The 21082-nt window shown below is 43.5% G+C and overlaps 1 protein-coding gene across 6 annotated transcripts in view; it reads right to left on the reverse strand.

The window, feature by feature from the left end:
- Positions 1-14539, reverse strand: part of LOC109415904 (mucin-3B) — a 363111-nt gene extending 348572 nt beyond the window's left edge. For 3 of the 6 annotated variants that reach the window (XM_062859863.1, XM_029868554.2, XM_029868556.2), the window contains exon 1: positions 13422-14539. The gene's annotated coding sequence lies outside the window, so the exon portion shown is untranslated. The remainder of the gene's footprint in view (positions 1-13421) is intronic. The other 3 variants (XM_029868559.2, XM_029868558.2, XM_029868557.2) reach the window with 3 other exon arrangements.
- Between the last annotated feature and the right edge of the window lie 6543 nt (positions 14540-21082).

Below are 21082 nucleotides of genomic sequence, written 5' to 3' on the forward strand. Positions count from 1 at the left end.
TGGAAAAATTTAAAACTGATGTCCCCAACAACAAATTTGGGCATGATTAGATTAGCCTACATTTTGCGCATCCCGATTGAAGTTTGTATGGGTTTTTACATGGGAAAACATACTTTTTCGTATTTTTCTTGAAAGTTGCTCAAAATTGTGCTATACTATACAACCAACAATGTGAAAGTATGCGTCGAAAAGTTTTGTCGAATAGCGCAAAGCGATCCTATGCATGTGGAGAGAGATATACTCTTGACAATTCTGGCTAAAAATTGAGATTTTATTATTGATGTTATTCCTTTGCATGTTATATGTTAAGCAGACACAGACGATCAGTAGGTTATAACTTTTGTCAAAAAACTCGAATCGCTTTGCGGTGTTTGTCAAAATTTTTAAGGATGTCTGAGGCAGTACATTTACATAATCGGTTACACACCCAAGTAACATTTTTAGATTTTTATTGCCAGCAACTCCTATCCCTACCTCCACGCGGTACCGGCCGGAAACTATGAGCAACCTTAGGGAAGATCGGGTAACCAACCCCGGTGGGAACTTTGGTCGTAGGCTGACAGGGAAGGGGGGGTTTGCTTCGGCAAACCTGAGCGTCTGGTCTCCAGGAGGAGCGGCTCACAACAGCGTCTGATCCCCATGTTAGGGGCGGCTGATCTACGTCCGAGTGCCAGGGAAGGACTCTAAGCTCAACTGTGCACTATGGTCCTCCGGAAAGTAGGGGGTTGGTGTCAGGCCCTACGAGCCAGCCGTAAAAAAACATTGTAACGGAAAATCAGCAACAGAATAATACGAACCGAGACCAACGGCAACGACCCCAGCGAACAAAAAGGACATGCGATTGGAAACTCGGTACGTGGAACTGCCGATCTCTCAACTTCATTGGGAGCACCCGCATACTCGCCGATCTACTGAAGGACCGCGGGTTCGGCATCGTAGCGCTGCAGGAGGTGTGTTGGACAGGATCCATGGTGCGAACGTTTAGAGGTAATCATACCATCTACCAGAGCTGCGGCAACACACGCGAGCTGGGAACAGCTTTCATCGTGATGGGTGATATGCAGAGGCGCGTGATCGGTTGGTGGCCGATCGACGAAAGAATGTGCAGGTTGAGGATCAAAGGCCGATTCTTCAACTTCAGCATAATAAACGTGCACAGCCCACACTCCGGAAGTACTGATGATGACAAGGACGCATTTTACGCGCAGCTCGAACGCGAGTACGATCGCTGCCCAAGCCACGACGTCAAGATCATCATAGGTGATTTGAACGCTCAGGTAGGCCAGGAGGAGGAATTCAGACCGACGATTGGTAAGTTCAGCGCCCACCAGCAGACGAACGAAAACGGCCTACGACTCATTGATTTCGCCGCCTCCAAAAATATGGCCATACGTAGCACCTTTTTCCAACACAGCCTCCCTTATCGTTACACCTGGAGATCACCACAGCAGACGGAATCTCAAATCGACCACGTTCTGATTGACGGACGGCACTTCTCCGACATTATCGACGTCAGGACCTATCGTGGCGCCAACATCGACTCCGACCACTATCTGGTGATGGTCAAACTGCGCCCAAAACTCTCCGTCATCAACAATGTACGGTACCGGCGACCGCCACGGTACAACCTAGAGCGACTGAAGCAACCGGATGTCGCCTCAGCATACGCGCAGAATCTCGAAGCCGCGTTGCCAGACGAGGGCGAGCTCGATGAGGCCCCTCTAGAGGACTGCTGGAGTACAGTGAAAGCAGCCATCAACGACGCAGCCGAGAGCACCATCGGGTACGTGGAACGGAATCGACGTAACGAATGGTTCGACGAAGAGTGCAGAACGGTTTTGGAGGAGAAGAACGCAGCGAGGGCGGTAATGCTGCAGCAAGGGACCCGACAGAACGTGGAACGCTACAAACAGAAGCGGAAGCAGCAGACCCGCCTCTTTCGGGAGAAAAAGCGCCGCCTGGAAGAAGCGGAGTGTGAAGAAATGGAACTACTGTGCCGTTCCCAAGAAACACGGAAGTTCTATCAGAAGCTCAACGCATCCCGCAACGGCTTCGTGCCGCGAGCCGAAATATGCAGGGATAAAGACGGAGGCCTCTTGACGGACGGACGTGAGGTGATCGAAAGGTGGAAGCAGCATTTCGATCAGCACCTGAACGGCGTGGAGAACGTAGGCACGGGAGCCCACGGCAACGGAAGGAACGACGACGTCAGTGCAACGGAGGACGGAAATGAACCAACTCCCACGCTGAGGGAAGTTAAGGATGCCATCCACCAGCTCAAAACCAACAAAGCAGCTGGTAAGGATGGTATCGCAGCTGAACTCATCAAGATGGGCCCAGAAAAGTTGGCCACCTGTCTGCATCGGCTGATAGTCAGGATCTGGGAAACCGAACAGCTACCGGAGGAGTGGAAGGAAGGGGTAATCTGCCCCATTCACAAGAAAGGCGACCATTTGGAATGTGAGAACTTCAGGGCGATCACTATTTTGAATGCTGCCTACAAAGTGCTATCCCAGATCATCTTCCGTCGTCTGTCACCTAAAACAAATGAGTTCGTGGGAAGTTATCAAGCCGGCTTCATCGACGGCCGGTCGACAACGGACCAGATCTTTACCGTACGGCAAATCCTCCAGAAATGCCGTGAATACCAGGTCCCAACGCACCACCTGTTCATCGACTTCAAAGCGGCATACGATAGTATCGACCGCGCAGAGCTATGGAGAATCATGGACGAAAACGGCTTTCCTGGGAAGCTGACTAGACTGATTAAAGCAACGATGGACGGTGTGCAAAACTGCGTAAGGGTTTCGGGTGAACTATCCAGTTCATTCGTATCTCGCCGGGGACTGCGACAAGGTGACGGACTCTCATGTCTACTCTTCAACATCGCGCTGGAAGGTGTGATGCGACGAGCCGGGCTCAACAGCCGGGGAACGATTTTCACAAAATCCGGTCAATTTGTGTGCTTTGCGGACGACATGGACATTATCGCTAGAACATTTGGAACGGTGGCAGAACTGTACACCCGCCTGAAACGCGAAGCAGCAAAGGTCGGACTGGTGGTGAATGCCTCAAAAACAAAGTACATGCTGGTAGGCGGAACCGAAAACGACCGGATCCGTCTGGGTAGTAATGTTACGATAGACGGGGATACTTTCGAGGTGGTGGAGGAATTCGTCTACCTCGGATCCTTACTGACGGCTGACAACAACGTGAGCCGAGAAATTCGGAGGCGCATCATCAGCGGAAGTCGGGCCTACTACGGGCTCCAGAAGAAACTGCGGTCGAAAAAGATTCACCCACGCACCAAATGCACCATGTACAAAACGCTGATAAGACCGGTGATCCTCTACGGGCACGAGACATGGACCATGCTCGAGGAGGACCTGCAAGCACTCGGAGTTTTCGAGCGACGCGTGCTAAGAACGATCTTCAGCGGTGTGCAGGAGAACGGTGTGTGGCGAAGAAGAATGAACCACGAGCTCGCTGCACTTTACGGCGAACCCAGCATCCAGAAGGTGGCCAAAGCCGGAAGGATACGTTGGGCAGGGCATGTTGCAAGAATGCCGGACAACAACCCTGCAAAGCTGGTGTTTGCAACGGATCCGGTTGGCACAAGAAGGCGTGGAGCGCAGAGAGCACGATGGGCGGACCAGGTGGAGCGTGACTTGGCGAGCATTGGGCGCGACCGAGGATGGAGAGCGGCAGCCACAAACCGAGTATTGTGGCGTACTATTGTTGATTATGTCTTGTCTTAATGATGTTGAACAAATAAATGTATGTATGTTGCCTACAATCTGTTGTTAATAAAACTCATTTTCAAGCTTAGTAATCCTAACAGCTCTGATAAAACCATGATAAAACCCTATTATGCTCAAAAGGGCCCACCCTACAGGAGGTTGTTAAAACCATTCCTTAAAACGTTTTACATGCTACTTAGCTTTATGACATATTCTTGTAGTTTACTATACAGCATAGATAAGATCTGTTGTGTAGGTAGCAGAAAGAGCAGCAAGCCGTATCAAAGTTGGTAAACCATCTTGAATGAACGATTAGAACTTTAAAATGAATCCGAAACTTAAATAATCGAATGGATTGGAGTAAATTGCAAATTAATATAACGAAATAGGAATAAAATTATGTCGGCCAGCCATGTCAATAATGTTTAGTTGCAAATTTCGACGGAGACAACTCTATTTCCATAACAGAAAAGTGCATGCCATAAAAGTTTTCTCGTATAATGCAATAAAATAATACTGAATGTATGGAGCGCCTCGTCAGTTTGCGGTTTTTGTTATATTAAATATAACAATTTCAATCCCGCCCACAGCATTATGCATGCAAATATCAACATGGCGTATACGATTTGCTAGCAGGAATAGAACATCATGACGAAAAATATGGATGTAGCCCAGGTAAACACTCTTGGTTTTGATTGAGATTGTTTAAGATCAGTTTGTGTATAAGCAACATATTCTAGAGTTGCTGTTCTTGAGGAATACGAAGCAAAGCCCAGCATACGCCCTCTTCTATTTAGCTCATATTATTTGCGCTACCTAAACACTATTTGGTTCTAAGGAAGGCGTCTACAGAGTGATTGTTCTTAAGAACTCTCCGGCTAGCCGATAATGTAAACAAACATAAAGTTTTTTTTTCGCAAGTTTCTCTGAGGTGTTTCGTGCTTTTTTTAAGCTGCTGTTTTATCTGCTCGAGTATTAGGTAGGTATATAGTGTGAGAAAGCACAATAAAGAAAAATAAGGTGTTTAGTTCAAATAGTGAAGAGAGAAATCATACGTTTTCGTTCGTCGTTCGTCTTAAATCTTTTTTTTCTAGGAAAGATCGCATAGCAGCTACACTCCTGTGTTTGTTTTAATGCTTACATTAGAAATTCCTACAAGGTTTAAGATTGCATTATTATGACTGCATAAAGCCTATTACGTTTTAAGGCCGAAGCGATACACCATGCAAGCGGCTTTAAAGCAAGTTTTAGGGTTAAGTCTTAATATGTTCTTAACAGCCCGCTTAGAATAAAAATTTTGCTTGGCAAAAGTTCAAGCAAACTAGTTTTATTGAATAGACTTGTAGGTGTCTACAAAATGTTTTAAAGTTGCAAGTGTTATTAAAACTATTAATACTTTCAGAATATTTATTTTCTTTTATAAAGAAAATGCAAAAAATAAGATTTCCTCTATAAAATCCCATACAAATTTCAATCGCGATGCGCAAAATGTAGGCTAAACTGAAAAACCTTGATCTGAAAAAAAATACCTCTACACACTTAAATTCAGAAATTGATCTCGGTAAACGGTTTTTTTTTTTTTTTTTTTATAGAATGAGAAAATCTGCAACAGATACCCAAGAGGTGGTTCCTCGGGTGATGTGGGGATCGACCCACTAAAAACTCATTCTCTCTCTTCCTTACCTTCGCGGTACGCCCGTTAGGGATGACTTCGAGAAGGGGGGGACCGTACATGAGTACACTCTAATAGTAAGCGTTCCACCAGCTACCGCCTTAAGTTGTTCACTCTCCCCTGGAGGCTCGGGTCCTGGCTAGTACTTAGACTACCCGTTGAACTCGAGCTCCTGGATGGGGAAGGGGGGCCTACTCAACTAGCTGTTGTTCGGCTCGCCATTTACTCTGTAGTTCAAGTACGATTCGAGAAACCGTGGAAGTAACGGAGTCCCACTTGTCTGCCCCCATACACATCCTTTCAACAATGTTGTCAGGCGTGGTACCTCTACCGCATACCTCCTGCATACTCGACCTTTGCTCCACGAAACGTGGACATTCAAAGAGCACATGCTCCGCGGTCTCGTCGCAGTCTGCACACTCCGGACATGCGGGGGAGCCTGCGTGTCCGAATCTGTGCAGATACCACCTAAAGCACCCATGGCCTGACAGAAACCCGAGCAAAGTCTGATAGCAAATTGAAAACTAATTTTGATGTTGTGATATTGCAAATTTTGATAACTCAGGTTGTTGTCGTTTTGGTCGTTTTAACGGTTAAAACATCAAAAATGAGAGCGAAAAAATGTTCCTGTGACAGCAAATTGAAAACCATTCCTGCTATCGATGATAGAAAATTGATAACTGTTTTTGTTATCAGCGCAAGAAAAATGAAAAATCGTTAAATGTAGAGCTTTTCGGTTGATATCAAATCCTAAATGCAACAATACAATTGCACTATTGATATATCCCTAGAATTACTTCACATAGTTTACTAAAAGATTTAAAAACTATAGTAACACTAAATATTTACATTAATTCAAAATGACAGCAAACCGAAAGCAAAATTTGAAATCAAATTAAGTAAAGATAAAATGATATCAAAATGTGATATCAATTTGTTGCTGAATACAAATCATGTTTTCGATTTGCTGTAATTTTGTTGTTGGACTTTGCTCGGGAATTGAGTCAAGTGAAAATTCACCTCGCCATGGGGCCTGCTCGTCCACTTGGACACGCTCGGTATGAGCCTGTGTGTCCATCTACCCTTGCTGGAGGAATCCCATTCGCTCTGCCACTTCAGCATAGACGAGGTTCTGGCGATACGCCTCGCGCCTCTTATGCCGCGTCGCTCGAAGCATTCTTCATCCTCTGCCACCACTAAAGCTATGGGCATCATGCCCGCTAGCACACATACCGCGTCCTTTGAGACCGTGCGATATGCGCTCACCACCCTAAGGCACATCAGCCTGTGGGTACTCTCAAGTCGCTTCACGTTTCGGTTAACCACTAGCGCCTTCGACTATGCAGCGGCGCCATACCGTAGTATGGAGACTGCTACTGCCGCGAGCAGCTTACGCTTACTCGAGACTATTGCCGAGCTGTTTGACATTATCTTTGACAATGCCATTATCGCCATGCTTGCCCTTTTGCAGGCATATTCTACGTGGCTTCCAAATTTCAGCTTATCGTCAATCATGGCCCCCAATTGCTTCAGTGAGCGCTTAGAGTTGATCGTGCATCCACCTGTGGTGACCACTGCCTGCTGTTCAGAATTGCGGTTGTTTACCACCACCACCTCCGTTTTGTGGTGCGCGAGTGCCAAATGTCTCGACCTCATCCAATCCTCCACTATGCCAATTGCGTGAGTTGCTGTCAGTTCCACTTCCTCTATCGACTCGCCGTATACCACGAGGGTAATATCATCGGCGAAGCCGACCAGCTTTACGCCCGGTGGAAGTTTGAGCCTCAATACGCCATCATACGCCGCGTTCCATAGTACCGGGCCCAAGGTGGACCCCTGCGGTGATTTTGTAGCTCCTCTCGCCTTCCTCGGTGTCATAAATTAGCACTCTATTCTGGAAGTAGCTCTCCAATATCCGGCATAGGCTAACCGGGACTCCTAGGTGGTGTATTGCACACTCAATGGCGGTCCAGATGACGCTGTTGAACGCCCCAAGTAACACACATGTTATATAAAAGTTACGACAGCGCAAGTTTTGGTTGTATAGAAGTTTATTTTACGATTTTTCAACACAATGTTAAAATTACGTAAAATAAACTTCTATACAACCAAAACTTGCGCTGTCGTAACTCTATTATAACATGTGTGTTGATTGGGGCATTCTTAACGTCCAGCGTGACGACCGCGCAATAGCGGATTCCTGTTCGCTTCTTTTGGAGCGCTATTTCGGCCGTTTTGGTTACAGCCCTAATAGCGTCCACCGTCAAACGACCCTTCCGGAAGCCGAATTGGTTATCCGAAAGGCCAGAGTCATCGGGTTTCTCGGTATACACCATCAGCCTCGACAGAATGATCCGTTCCAACAGTTTTCCGGCGGTGTCCAGCAGGCAGATAGGTCTGTATGCCGACGGGTCGCCAGGTGGCATCCCGGGTTTGGGCAGTAGAGCCAATCTTTGCCTTTTCCACCTCTCCGGAAATTCGCCTCTGTCTAGGCACATCTGCATAGCCATTCTGAACATGTCAGGCTTAGCCTCGATGGCCGTCTTGATGGCTAATGTCGGGATACCATCCGGACCCGGAGCCTTTTTCAACTTAAGCGACTTCGCTATTGCAATGAGTTCGTCGTTCGTCACCGGGGCTACCTCGCTATGGCCGGTTTGGCTATAGAGAACGGGGGCCCATGGTCTTGTATCGTGGCGCGGGAACAGCGTTTCCACGATCTTCTGCAGCATCTCTGGGGGGCGTTCTGGGGGTGCTGACGCGCCCTTCGTTTTGGCCATGACTACTCTGTAGGCATCACCCCATGGGGTCGTGTTGGCTGCCTGGCAGAGATTTTCGAAGCACGCCCGCTTACGAGTCTTAATCTCTTTATTCAGTGCCAGTTTAGCCGCCCTGTAGGCCTCGCTTCGTTCAGTTCTATCCTCATCGGTACGAGCCCTTTGCATCCTCCTTCTAGCTCTTAAACAGGATGCGCGGAGCTCTGCGATTTCTGGACACCACCAGTACACCGGTTTGCGTCCATTTCTGGGTAGGGATCGCCTTGGCATAGCGGCGTCACATGCACGGCTTAGGGTTCCGACAAGATCATCGCTGGATAGATCGTCGGTGTTACTTTCCATAAACAATCGCTCCACAAATGCCGGCTTATCGAATCGCGAGGTCAGCCATCCCCGATGACGGTCGATGACCTTCGGCTGTGGCCGTCTTCCTCCGTGTTCCACTCTGTATCGAATCGCCAGATGGTCACTATGCGTGTATCCATCGTCGACCCTCCAGTCCGAGCTAGGGTTTAGACCCGGGCTCCAGAAGGTTACATCAATGATGGACTCTGCACCATTCCTACTGAAGGTTTTTTTTGTCACCTACGTTCGCGACATCCACGTTTAGTCTAGCCATAGCTTCGAGTAAGGCCCAACCTCTCGCGTTAGTCAAGCGGCTACCCCACTCAATCGCCCAGGCGTTGAAGTCTCCACCGATGACCACGGGACTCAATCCCACCATTGCGCTTGTTAACGATTCCAGCAAAGACGAGAACTGGTCTATCGTCCACCTGGGAGGGGCATTACAACTGCAGTAGTATACCCCGTTGATCTTCGCTATTGCGAAGCCCTCGTGCGACGTGGAAACTATTTCCTGGACCGGAAAACGACCGGTTGTACAGATCGCCGCTAGCTTGGCCTTATCCGCTACCCAGTTTCCGTTATCGGGAGGGATGCGGTATGGGTCCGATAGTAGTGCGATGTCTGTACTTGACTCCGAGACTGACTGCCATAGCAACTCTTGTGCGGCTTCACAGTGGTTCAGGTTTAGTTGTGTAACCTGCATTATCGTTTGGAACTTCGACCTCCTCCTTCGACTTCATCGGTTTACCGAGAATCCAACAGCTGATATCTCGGTAAAATATTTACTGATTCTCGGTAAAAATTTTACCGAGATTTCAGTTAACCATTACCGAGTCTCGGTGAACTTTGCCGAGATCTCGGTAAAAAGTTGGATTAATAAGATCTCGGCAAAGTTTTAATGACATTTCGGTTAAACTTTTACCGAGATTCAGTGAAAATTATTGCCGGATTCTCGGCAGTCCGTTTGCTGCGGTCGGCGATTTATTTTAAGTGTGTATGGCCCACGCTTATATACGCATTATTGAGTTGAATTATGTTTTTCAGAGGCGGACTTGAGATGGATTGGATGGATTTCATGTTGCCAAAATCGGTATTTTTTTTGTGGTTTATTTCAACTTTTTTGCGTTATTTTGATTTATATAAGGCTGATAAAAATTTAATTTTGACTTTTTGTCTCCCCCCCCTTTCAAATTTTTTTGGCTGGATTTAGCATTTTGAGGGGGCAGATAAAAAATGTTTATAAAAAAAATCGAGTCTTGGTAAAAATTCCTCAACAAATTCAATGAGTTTTTAATATTTTTCAGATTAAATGCTTTATTTTTATTACATTTAAAAATAAAATTAAATGTTATAGGCGAGATGGATCTACATAGGTCTTAGCCGAGTCGAAAGACACCAGCAAAGAAAAAAAAAATGTTAAGATACCACTACTACGACAATAGTTTGTATATTTGCCAAATACATTGGCCTCTAATTTCCAGTTTCTGTGTAGAGTTGGTTACGTTCCTAATTCCTAACGAGAATCTTTGAATGGTACATCATTACATATGCCGATGGATACATCATTCGTTTTATTGTTATTTTTTTAAAGCAGTTTCTGTCGATCGCATTACATACCAAGGTGAGTCACATGAGTCATCTACGCTCGTGCTAAAGTGTGGACCTGAATTCTCAGTATTCCTGATTTTTATTGATTTTTTTTAGGTTTTTAGTAATTAGTTGAATTAGGGAAAATCCCGAAGGAGTGTAACTACTTGAGCGTTACTTGTCCTTGAGGCACAAAACCACAATACCTTGTCTTTTCCACAAAATAATGCAAAGATATTTTATCCTACTAGCTAATTCAACGAACATTTCGTTCTTTGAAGGGTAGGCTAATGATCTCTTTAATAAGTGGCAAACACTGATTGGGACACGGGGGTACACCTGGAGGAAGATAGAGGAGCGAAGGAACGCCAAAGCCGTGATAGAGCGAGCGAAAACACGAGGAGCCAAAGCCGTAGCCCGTCAGCGCTATTCGGCTCTCGAGAAGGAAGTGAAACGCTCATGTAGACGGGACAAAAGAGCGTGGGCGGACACCCTAGCCGACGAAGGCGAGAAAGCCGCAAACACAGGCGACATCCGTCTCCTCTACGATGTTTCACGTCGCCTTAGTGGGACCAAGATGAATGCTACGATGCCCGTGAAAAACGCGTCTGGACAGTTACTGACCGACCCGGCTGACCAGTTGAAACGCTGGTTCGAGCACTTAGGAAACCTTTTTCAAGTGTCGGTCACGCCATCAACACCTCAGCATGATCCGCCAAGGGTTCGACGTATTATCCGTGTCAACACCGAAGCTCCATCAGTGCAGGAGATAGAAACAGCCATCCGTAGCATGAAATCGAAAAGGGCCCCAGGGGTCGATCGCATATCAGCTGAGATGCTCAAAGCTGATCCCGTAGTATCCGAACAACTACTGCATCAATTATTCTGCAACATATGGGATACCGCGACATTTGACTGGATGCAAGGCGTCTTAGTAAAGGTACCCAAAAAGGTTGACCTGACTGTAATAATTGGCACTGCGATAATTGGCGGGGCATAATGTTACTGTGTATCGTTCTCAAAGTCCTCTGCAAAGTGATCCCTAACCGGATACAGGAGAAGATTGACGCAACTCTCCGACGGCAGCAAGCAGGATTCCGTGCCGGACGATCCTGTGTGGACCATATTGTCACGCTCCGTATCATCCTGGAGCAAATCAATGAATTCCAAGAGTCTCTCTACCTGGTGTTCATTGATTACAAAAAAGCTTTCGACCGTCTCAACCACGGAAACATGTGGGAAGCCCTCAGGCGCAAGGGTGTCCCTGAGAAAATAATCGGCCTCATTGAAGCACAGTACAGAGCATTTTCATGCAGAGTACTGCACAACGGTGTTTTGTCCGATTACATCCGGGTCGTTGCTGGAGTGAGGTAAGGATGTATACTATCACCGCTTCTGTTCCTCATCGTAATCGACGAGATACTGATGCAATTTACCGTGAGCCAAATCGTGAATTGCTGTGGCAGCCCATTACCATGGAGCACCTAAATGACTTCGAACTGGCTGATGACGTTACTCTCCTAGCTCAACGGCGCTCTGATATGCAGAGCAAGCTCGATGATCTTGCCATTCGCTCCTCAGCGGCAGGTCTTACCATCAACGTCAACAAGACCAAATCGTTGAATGTAAACACGGTCAACCCTTCCAGCTTTACGGTAGCTGGGCAATCAGTGGAGAATGTTGAAAGCTTCCAATATCGTGATAGCCAAATGGCGGCCGATTGTGACACCAAGATTGACTTAGATACACGGATCAAGAAGGCGAGGGCTGCTTTTGCGAGTTAAGGAAATGTATGAAAAAAACAAGCAGATTATTCGACGCACCAAAATCCGAATTTTTAACTCGAACGTAAAATCTGTGCTGCTATACGCCGGTGAAACCTGGTGTGTATCAGCGGAGAACACTCAACGGCTTCAACGGTCTTCATTAATAGATGCCTGCGGCATATAATTCTTGCGTGGTGGTCTCACAATTGTATCTCCATCGTCGATGTCACCAAAAGCCCATAGCGACAGAAATTCGGAAGCGAAAGTGGAGGTGGGTCATCCACACTCTACGCAGAGGCGGACCAAGAAGCTCATGGCGGCGCAGCCTCAACATCAAAATACAAAAATTCAACAGAAATTTGTCCTTGTCACAGGTCAAGGCGAAGGCTGGCAATCGCTCAGGATGGAGATAATTCAATTCGGACCTCTGCACCACCATGGGTGCTCAGGACTGAAAGCAAGTAAGTTCCAGATAATGTGGTGAGATCATTTCAGGCCACCTTTCCTTCCCATTGTCTTGCGGGGTGACCATCAACTATTCAAACTAATTTCTGGTTATGCCATATTTCTCTAATCGCAAGACTTAATGTTTTGTTTCATTTCCAAGAACAGACTTTGGCGAACGATTTGGGTAAAAACCATGCACGGTGCTCCGTTCATCTATAACACTAGTTTACAGCATTTTTGAACACGGTAAGCTGATGATCGTTTTTGGTGTAGAATCATGCCCTGAGTTCGAAAACGTGAAGGAAAAAAATTACGGTAGAGCGGAAATTTTTTCGACTTTCCATATAAGGTTGGTGATTTGAAATCGATTTTTGTTCTATTTTTAAGCAAAGTCGCTCAATTCACACATTTCATTCTCCGTTATCAATGCTCCGATTGAGCTGAATTTTTTACTGTAACTCGCCTACATATGATATGTCAAATAAACGTTGAGAAAGAATTTTTAAATTGTTTTTTCCTTATTGAAAAAATACATTTCTTCATATATTTTTGGAAAATTTGCTAAAATTTAAGGAGATCGTCCCAAATCTCGCCAATATCTTGAATTTTATCAGCCTGACTTGCATTCAGATGATCGAATTGTATTATATTCAGCTTTAAATTTATGGAAAAAGATTTAAATTTGGTTGAACAAAACGCAAGATTTTTGAATTTTATTAAATTCCATATTTTAAAAAATTGTAAAACTCGATATTGAGCTAAAGCTCAAAAACTGTTCTACTTTAAATTTTTTGAAGCACGGTTTCGAAATCAGCGCTTAATTATGCTTCAAAAATTTTGGTCTTTGACGGAAGTTCACGACTTTCATTTTATTTTGTAAACTAGTGTAATTTGAATCTAAACAAAGTGCATTGAATTGCTTTGGTCCAAAGCTTGATGCTCATCGATTTACTTTCAAGCGTGCTTTAACTTACGTTTTGTGATACTTAATAAACAAATGGTAATGGCACCTTTTCTTCCCATGCAATCATCTACTATCAAAACAAAAAGAAAATCATATAAAAAACTTTCTTCAATGAGATCTCACCTTTTTGTCTGCCGCCTATTTTACCAGCCCCTAAGATCCAACGCTTTTCTCCGCCTTTTTGTCTCTGCGGTCAATCTTCGCCACAGTAACCGCCGCTTTTGCTGTTGTTGTTTGTTATTGTTATTCCACGAGCACCAATGACCACTTTTTGAATTTTAAAATTTATTTTCGTTTTCTTCCTCTCCGGGTATGATTTTTTCCTCGTTTTGCTCCTTTTAGGCGAGTCGTCGCTTCTTCTATCTTATTTTAAAACACTGGCCGTCTTCTGTCGTCACACAATATAGGTCACCACCGCACACCAATTTCAATTCGCCTCAAAAAATTTGTATTTGTCATGGAAGTGCCTTCGGCTCAATTCCAAACTATATTCACAGCTGGGACGGGGACACCTCACATCACTCGACGGACTCGGCTACCCCAACGGCTGAACACAAACAATAACCAAATTAGTACGATTTACACGTCTGCTGCTGTTTGGCTCTGAGGAGTGTTGCAAAAACTTTTATTACATACACACTGCTCGCGGCTTGCTCAATTGAATCCTAATTGGTGAAATGTCTCACCACAGCCAGGTATGCCTTTCGAAACGCCACCGAAAAATACTCAACCAGCATCGACAATCACTGACTGCAGAGAACTGTGACACTCGAGCTAATGCACATCAAACATCATACAGATGATCAGTTATGAACTGCCATCAAGAGTAAAACACAAACCAACCTCTTCTTAACAATAAGTTTCAACCTTCATTCAATAGTTGACGCCACTGCTTTCTTTTCAACAAGATCACCTCAAAACTCCACAAGATAAAACCAACAGCAAATTGAAGTCACCTGTTTCTTCGTTGCACAATAAAAGTTAAGATCTTGCGTAGCCACCGCGATCAGTCGCCGTGAGCACAATCTTCCGTCCATTCAACAGCTCCTCCGAAGAAACAACACAACAACCGGCTCTTATCACCGCAAACAGCGACACCAGAGGTCCACTGGTAAAAATACACAAATATAACACCATGCACTACGTTGCACGAGACACAAAGAATAACGTCGATAGACCCGGGTTTCAGCTAGCAAACATCCACTATTCGCGATCGAAATACGACTGAAGAGTGTTAGAAGCTCTGCGATGGAAAGCAGCAATAGCGGAGCAAATACACCGCCCGCCGAAATTGGGTGCCGAGTTCCGACGAAGACGACGTTCGTGAGTGAGTGAAAGAAGAGCAACAACCATGCAATGCAACTCCTTTGCTGGTGCTCAGAGAAAAAGAGCACAACAAAACAACCGGTGAATCGCTTGCAGTGGACAGACCAGGCCGTTGGAAACGTGGATGGACAGAACACGCGGTGAAGTGCTAGATTGGAAGAAAATTGCGCGCGTTTACTGTATTACGTCGTTATACTGCGATTTTAGGTTAATCTACATACTCTCCAGAGTATGTTTCCTACTCACATAATTCTTTGCTTGCAGGATCTTAGTACGTGATAGGGAAATGCAAAATTTTGCATAAAAATGGGAAAAAGGATACTGGGATATGTATCATCAAACATGCTCGTTCACTGCTGTGTAGTCTTTTTCAGCGTGTTCGATCGCCCAGAGAATTCCCAGAAAGGGAGACTGTGTGGACAACCGGTTCCAACGATTGAGAGTGGTTGCCTCAAGCCATAACGACCAGTGCTACCAGAAAAGATGATTACATTTCCGTGGTTTATCAGCTTAATATTAAAACAGATTAAAAAAAAGAATCTGAGTCAACAACTTGTACTGCGACGGTGTCTTACTCATTTAGTTTTGGTTGTAATATCTTCTGATTTTTTTGATGAGCAGATGAAGAAGGTTCAATTTTTTTTCAACTACGTTTCTCTAGAATTTCAGGAGAAACCATGAGCAACTTTTTTTGTGGAATTTCAAGATAAATCTAAAGAGGGCTATTTTAAAAACAAAAAAACCTCTGTATTTATCCCTGAAGAAAACATGCAAATGCAATATCGACAGGAATTTTAGACGTAGGTCTTCAAGGAATCCAGGGGGGAAATTCTTCAAGGAATCTGTTCGCGCCGAAAACGCCCCGGCAGCCACGTGGTTAGAATCATTTATAATGGATAGCCACCAACAACCAAATGCATCGTAACAATCTTGACATATTAAAACAAGTTATTTAAGTCCTATTCAATGAGGTTGGCTGAATTTGCTCAAAGTTGAAGTTGCTATATTCTGCTTGCACTTACTTGTTGACGAATGGATAAGAGCAGGATGCTGTAACTTGTAGCAAGTTGAACATATCTCATTGAACAGGAGTTGCATACAGAGCTTGCCATCTATATTCAATTTAGGAGTCAACCCAGGCAACTAAGTCGTCGCCACAACAATACCAGTGTACTGGAAGGTTACAAAAATAACCGAACACCAGAAATATATCACTCATTTTCAGCATCCGAGTGTCAGTCTTCACCGGCGCCTATGGACTTCGCCAAATTTGACGTTTGAGCGGAGCGGCACCGCTCAAATGTCAAAATGTTCAGTGAGAGTAAGCAGGCCAGCATACATCCGTGCAGTAGTTTCGATTGCTTCGTATTGCCCATTTTGCATCCGACTGTAAGTTATGTCCCCACTAACTATTTAAAGTCACAAACAAGCATGCTTGTTGAATTGTTGCTTGATAATGGTAATGATAGCTGAACTAAAATTATGCGCTACACAGATAAAAATAATGATATTTACACGTCATGTAAATTTAATTTTAGTCATGTAAACTTAATGTTATGATGGTTTACAGGAAATATCATGTAAATTTGTGTTATATGTCATGTAAATACTCAGAGTCATGCATTACATGAATTACATGACATATAATGTAAATTTACATGATGTTTTATGACTTTTATATGATATGTCATGTAAACTTCTGTGATATCCCACGCTCCAATCATGTGCATCATATATCACAGAATTTTACACTCTTTTTTCGATCTGTGTACACATTACTCTTTAATAGTTATTTATGTAACGAGTTGCAAAATGATGATTTTTAAAGCACGAGTTGTACATTTATCCAACGAGGCTTGCCGAGTTGGGTAAATACGACGAGTGTTGTAAAAATCGAGTTTTGCAACGAGTTGCATACACAATTGTTTACACTGAAAGAAAAAAATTCATTAGAATATGATAGTTTCCTTCAATTCAACCAATGCTTCGCGCTCGGCTTCACGGTGGTTGAATGGGACCGACCACGTGCTCTATCGTGCAAGACACAAAAATTTGGATCAAGCATGCCGTGCTATAACAGTCACAGTTTTTCAAGCTCTAGTCGTGGAAACTGAGGTCAGACTGAGGTTGTCAATCAAACAATTGCATTATGATTCATAATGCAACCGAAATTAGTTGCATTATGAACCATAATGCAATTGTTTGGTATCGTGCGGAAAAGTAGGTGGATACCTTACCGGAATGGCAAGTATAAAATAGAATATTATAGTGCCGAGTTGCAAAAATGATTTTTCAATTGAGAAAGTAGTCAATGTTCGACTTTCCTCATCGGTATTAACAACGATAAATTAAAACACTTTTCAAAAGTATAACAAGAAATTTATTCGACAAGCATTGATTCACTTCCAAAAATGGTTAACAAAACATTTGTCTGCATCTTATTAAGCTGATGTATCGATAAGCATATGCTCCTGTACAATGTGCTTTTCACTTGTCGAATAAACGCCTTCAGCCTATCATAGTTTGACTCGGAACATTGATCAGAAAATGGGATAAATCATGGCTAAAACTGTTTAGACAATCAAGTTATTAAAGGACCGATATTTTAAACCAATCACAAAACAAAAGCTAGAAAAGAATAATGTAGCTCAACATTGAGTGCCAAGAGACGTGATCAACGTAAAAATGAGGCATTTATTTATTATTAGTAGTCTGTAACAAGATATCTTGATTATTAAATTTTATATCTTCCGCAGCAGTTCGGTTGTACGAGACGCTTGGATCGATGCATTTGACATTTCAGTGCGTTTACTGAATATTGTTGCCACAGTCACCTAGATAACCAAACAGCATTCAGAAGTCGACACATTTCAAGTATCCCTAAACATCCTTAAGCATTATTTGTTGAGCATAGTTGAGCATAGATTGCATGACGAAAACATAAATCAAAAAAATTGCCTAACGGTTCTTCGACTGAGTATGAGTGGATTACCTGAACAGATGTTGTGAATGCACCATGTCCAAGACCATACCGCACCACATGTTGCCATACATGTATAAAGATCGATATTTAACAATAAAAATAAAAATATATTCATTTTGCAATTAGGCTGATACAAATTTAATTTTGACTTTTTGTCTCCCCCCCCCCCCCCCTTCAAAAATGTTTGGCTCCAAATGGCATTTTGAGGGGGCAGATAAAAAAATATTTATCAAAATATCGAGTCTTGCTAAAAATTCTTTAACAAATCCGATGAGTTTTTAATATTTTTCTGATAAAATGCTTTATTATTTTTATCCCCCCCCCCCTCGACCAGCTAAAGAGTAGTGGGACAAAAAGTGAAATAAATATTTGTAGGCCGTTACGTTATATTAGTACGTCTGGAAACAATATCTTCAATAAGAACCAATACTTTATGGCCGCATTCGATACAAGTTTTCTCACCGTGCGATACAAATACTGACAGCGAATTCAGAATGGAAAACACATGTTTTGGGCTGAACATCTGTTGAAGTATAAGGCGTTGTTCAGTTGATTACCACGTGCTTTGCTAATTTATCACTGCTGAACACAAGTACAGGAGTGATCATTATTGAGTCATGGGAATAATATGTTTTGCTATGGGTGCTGCATCTCACCATCTCTAAGATGGCGCAGATAAGAAGGCATGTGGCTGGCAATCGACAGTTCTCGAGTTCTAATCCGGTTTAAGGTAATTTTATACTCTCGGAGGATGGCTTGCCAGTCTTGACAAAAATAAAAATACTGCTATTTTATCTTGTCCGACGTTTCGGTCCGTTTGGGACCTTCTTCTGGGACTCGAATTTTATAGATTTTTCATCCAGTGTGGTTCTGTGGAACGTGTAAATGTCGGTTCAGAGTTTTCCCTCGCCAAAACGGACGGTGTCGGTGTAAGCCTAACCGTGGAAAAGCTCTTCTTTAAGCTGAGCTGGAATCTGGTACCCGGCACTTGATCTAGCACCATTGCTTTTTGGCTCTTTTTATAATTTTTATATGTAATTTTATATGCAATTATTATTTCATGACAGGTGTTCTTAACATGAGAGCGAATAATTTCTCCTGTTGAGAGTTCAACATTTTTGCATTTTATTTATTTTCAGTCATTTTTTTCAAAGGTAAATAAAAGCTTTCCTGTATGTTTGAAAAACGCATTTAACAACTTAAAATAAAGTTGGTGCACAACATGATGCTTTATAACTTCTCTAAATTTGTGTGTACAAAACCCGAACATAGGATGTACGTGAAAATAATTCAAATGTTATTCAACATTATGCTGAATTATTTCGTCATAATGGTGTCTGTTAAATGAATGATTGTTAGTTGCGCTCTTCCTTCGTGAGTTTAGAAGTTTTGCCTTTCTCGTACACCAAGGTGTACCGAAAGGCTATATGTTCACTCCAAAAACGAAAATTTGATAGAGCCTCCGGAGGGGTCAAGTCTTATATACCAATCGACTCAGCTCGATGAATTGAGGTGATGTCTGTGTGTGTGTATGTGTGTGTGTGTATGTGTGTGTGTGTGTATGTGTGTGTACAAAAAAACTCACATCACTTTTTGGCAGTAAACCTCAACCGATTTTATTGACCGACGGTTCATTCGACGCGGAATCTGGTCCCATTGTTTCCTATTGAAAATGGTTCAGATCGGTCCAGCCGTTCCGGAGTTATGGCCATTTAGGTGTTCCGGACCGGTACCCCAGGAAGGGGCCAGATATGAAAACGCTACAAACCCATCCATGCGGCACATCAAACTACGGCATTTTCGATAACTTGATGAATGGTAAGCAGAAAAATAGTCTCAGACCATATCTAAACCAGTAGTGTCTCGGAACCGGTTCCGGGTGTCCCGCCGGAAGTGACCAAACATAAAAGTGAACTAAACCCATGCATGCGACATATCAAACCGCGGCTTTTTCGATAACGTGGTGATCAGTAAGCAGGAAAACATTCTCAGACCATATCGGAACCGGTAGTGTTCCGGAACCGGTAGCAAATGTCCCGCCGGAAGTGGCCAAGTATTAAAGTTAACCAAACCCATGCATGCGACATATCAAATAGTGGCTTTTTTGATATCCTGATGAACAGTAAGCAGGATAATATTCTCAGACCATATCTGAACCGGTTGTGTCCCGGAACCGATTCCGGGTGTCCCGTCGGAAGTGGCTAAATATAAAATTGAAATAAAACCATGCATGTGACATATCAAACCACAGCTTTTTCGATAACCTGATGAACAGTAAGCAGGAAATCATTCTCAGACCATATCGGAACCGGCTCCAGATGTTCCGCCGGAGGTGGCAAAGAATGAAAGTTAATGAAACCCATGCAAGGGACATATCAAATCGTGGCTTTTTTGATATCCTGATGAACAGTAAGCAGGAAAATATTTTCAGAACATATCTGAATCGGTTGTGATCCAGAACCGGTTCCGGGTGTCCCGCCGGAAATGGCCAAATATAAAAGGGAACCAAACCCATGCAAGTGACACATCAAATCGCGGATTTTAAGGCATCTTGATTAAACAAAAAAAAGTTTCCGGCCATATTGGGGACAACCGGTAGTGTTCCGCAACCGATTACGGTTGCCCCATCGGAAGTGGTCAAATGTAAACGAGAACCAAACCCATAAATTCGACACATTTAATGACTTTTTAGGTAAGCTGATGAACGGTTAGCAAAAAAAATCACAGACCATACTTTGGAAAACCAATAGTGTGCCGAAACCGGTTCCAGGTGCCCCGACGGAAGTGGTCAAATGTAAAAAAAAAACCAAACGCATACACTCAGCACAATTAATAACGGCTTCTTCGATAACGCGAAGAACGGTCAGCAAGAAAATAGTCTCAGGTCAGTAGTGTTTCGGAACCAGATTCGAGTGCCTCGACGGAACTGGTGAAATGCACGAATGAACCAAACCCATACATGCATTACATCAATTTGCGACTTTTTAGGAGAACTGATTAATAATTTGCATGAAACTAGTCTAAGACCACATCAGGGACAATCGGCAATTGTTAAAATGTGAACCGAAAGTTGTAAATGTGAAATTGAATCAAATCCATGCGTGTCGTACCATAAAACCACGCTAATTCGACAATGATTGCTGTCAAATTACCTGTGTAAACTTTCAACTCGATAAACTAACTCTATTTTAGTTTTGTTTAGATTGTATGATTTGTTTTTGAACACAAATCTTACAGATATTGTGGTGGTACGAATTGATAGCTTGTACATTTTACGATTGTTGGCCTCCGAGGTTCACTGCGGTTGATCACCAAACGGATCAGGTGTCGGAATGCACCAAATTAGAACTCTCGGAAGTAGCAGCTGCACGAGGAGCCGCTGCGGGTGTGAGTACAATATCGTATCGTTCGTATTTACAGTGTATTACACTGTGACATTTGATCATTTTTTCAATTCAACAAATTTCGAATGAGC

The sequence above is a fragment of the Aedes albopictus genome, chromosome 3 (genome assembly GCF_035046485.1).
Source record: "Aedes albopictus strain Foshan chromosome 3, AalbF5, whole genome shotgun sequence".
Taxonomy (NCBI): domain Eukaryota; kingdom Metazoa; phylum Arthropoda; class Insecta; order Diptera; family Culicidae; genus Aedes; species Aedes albopictus.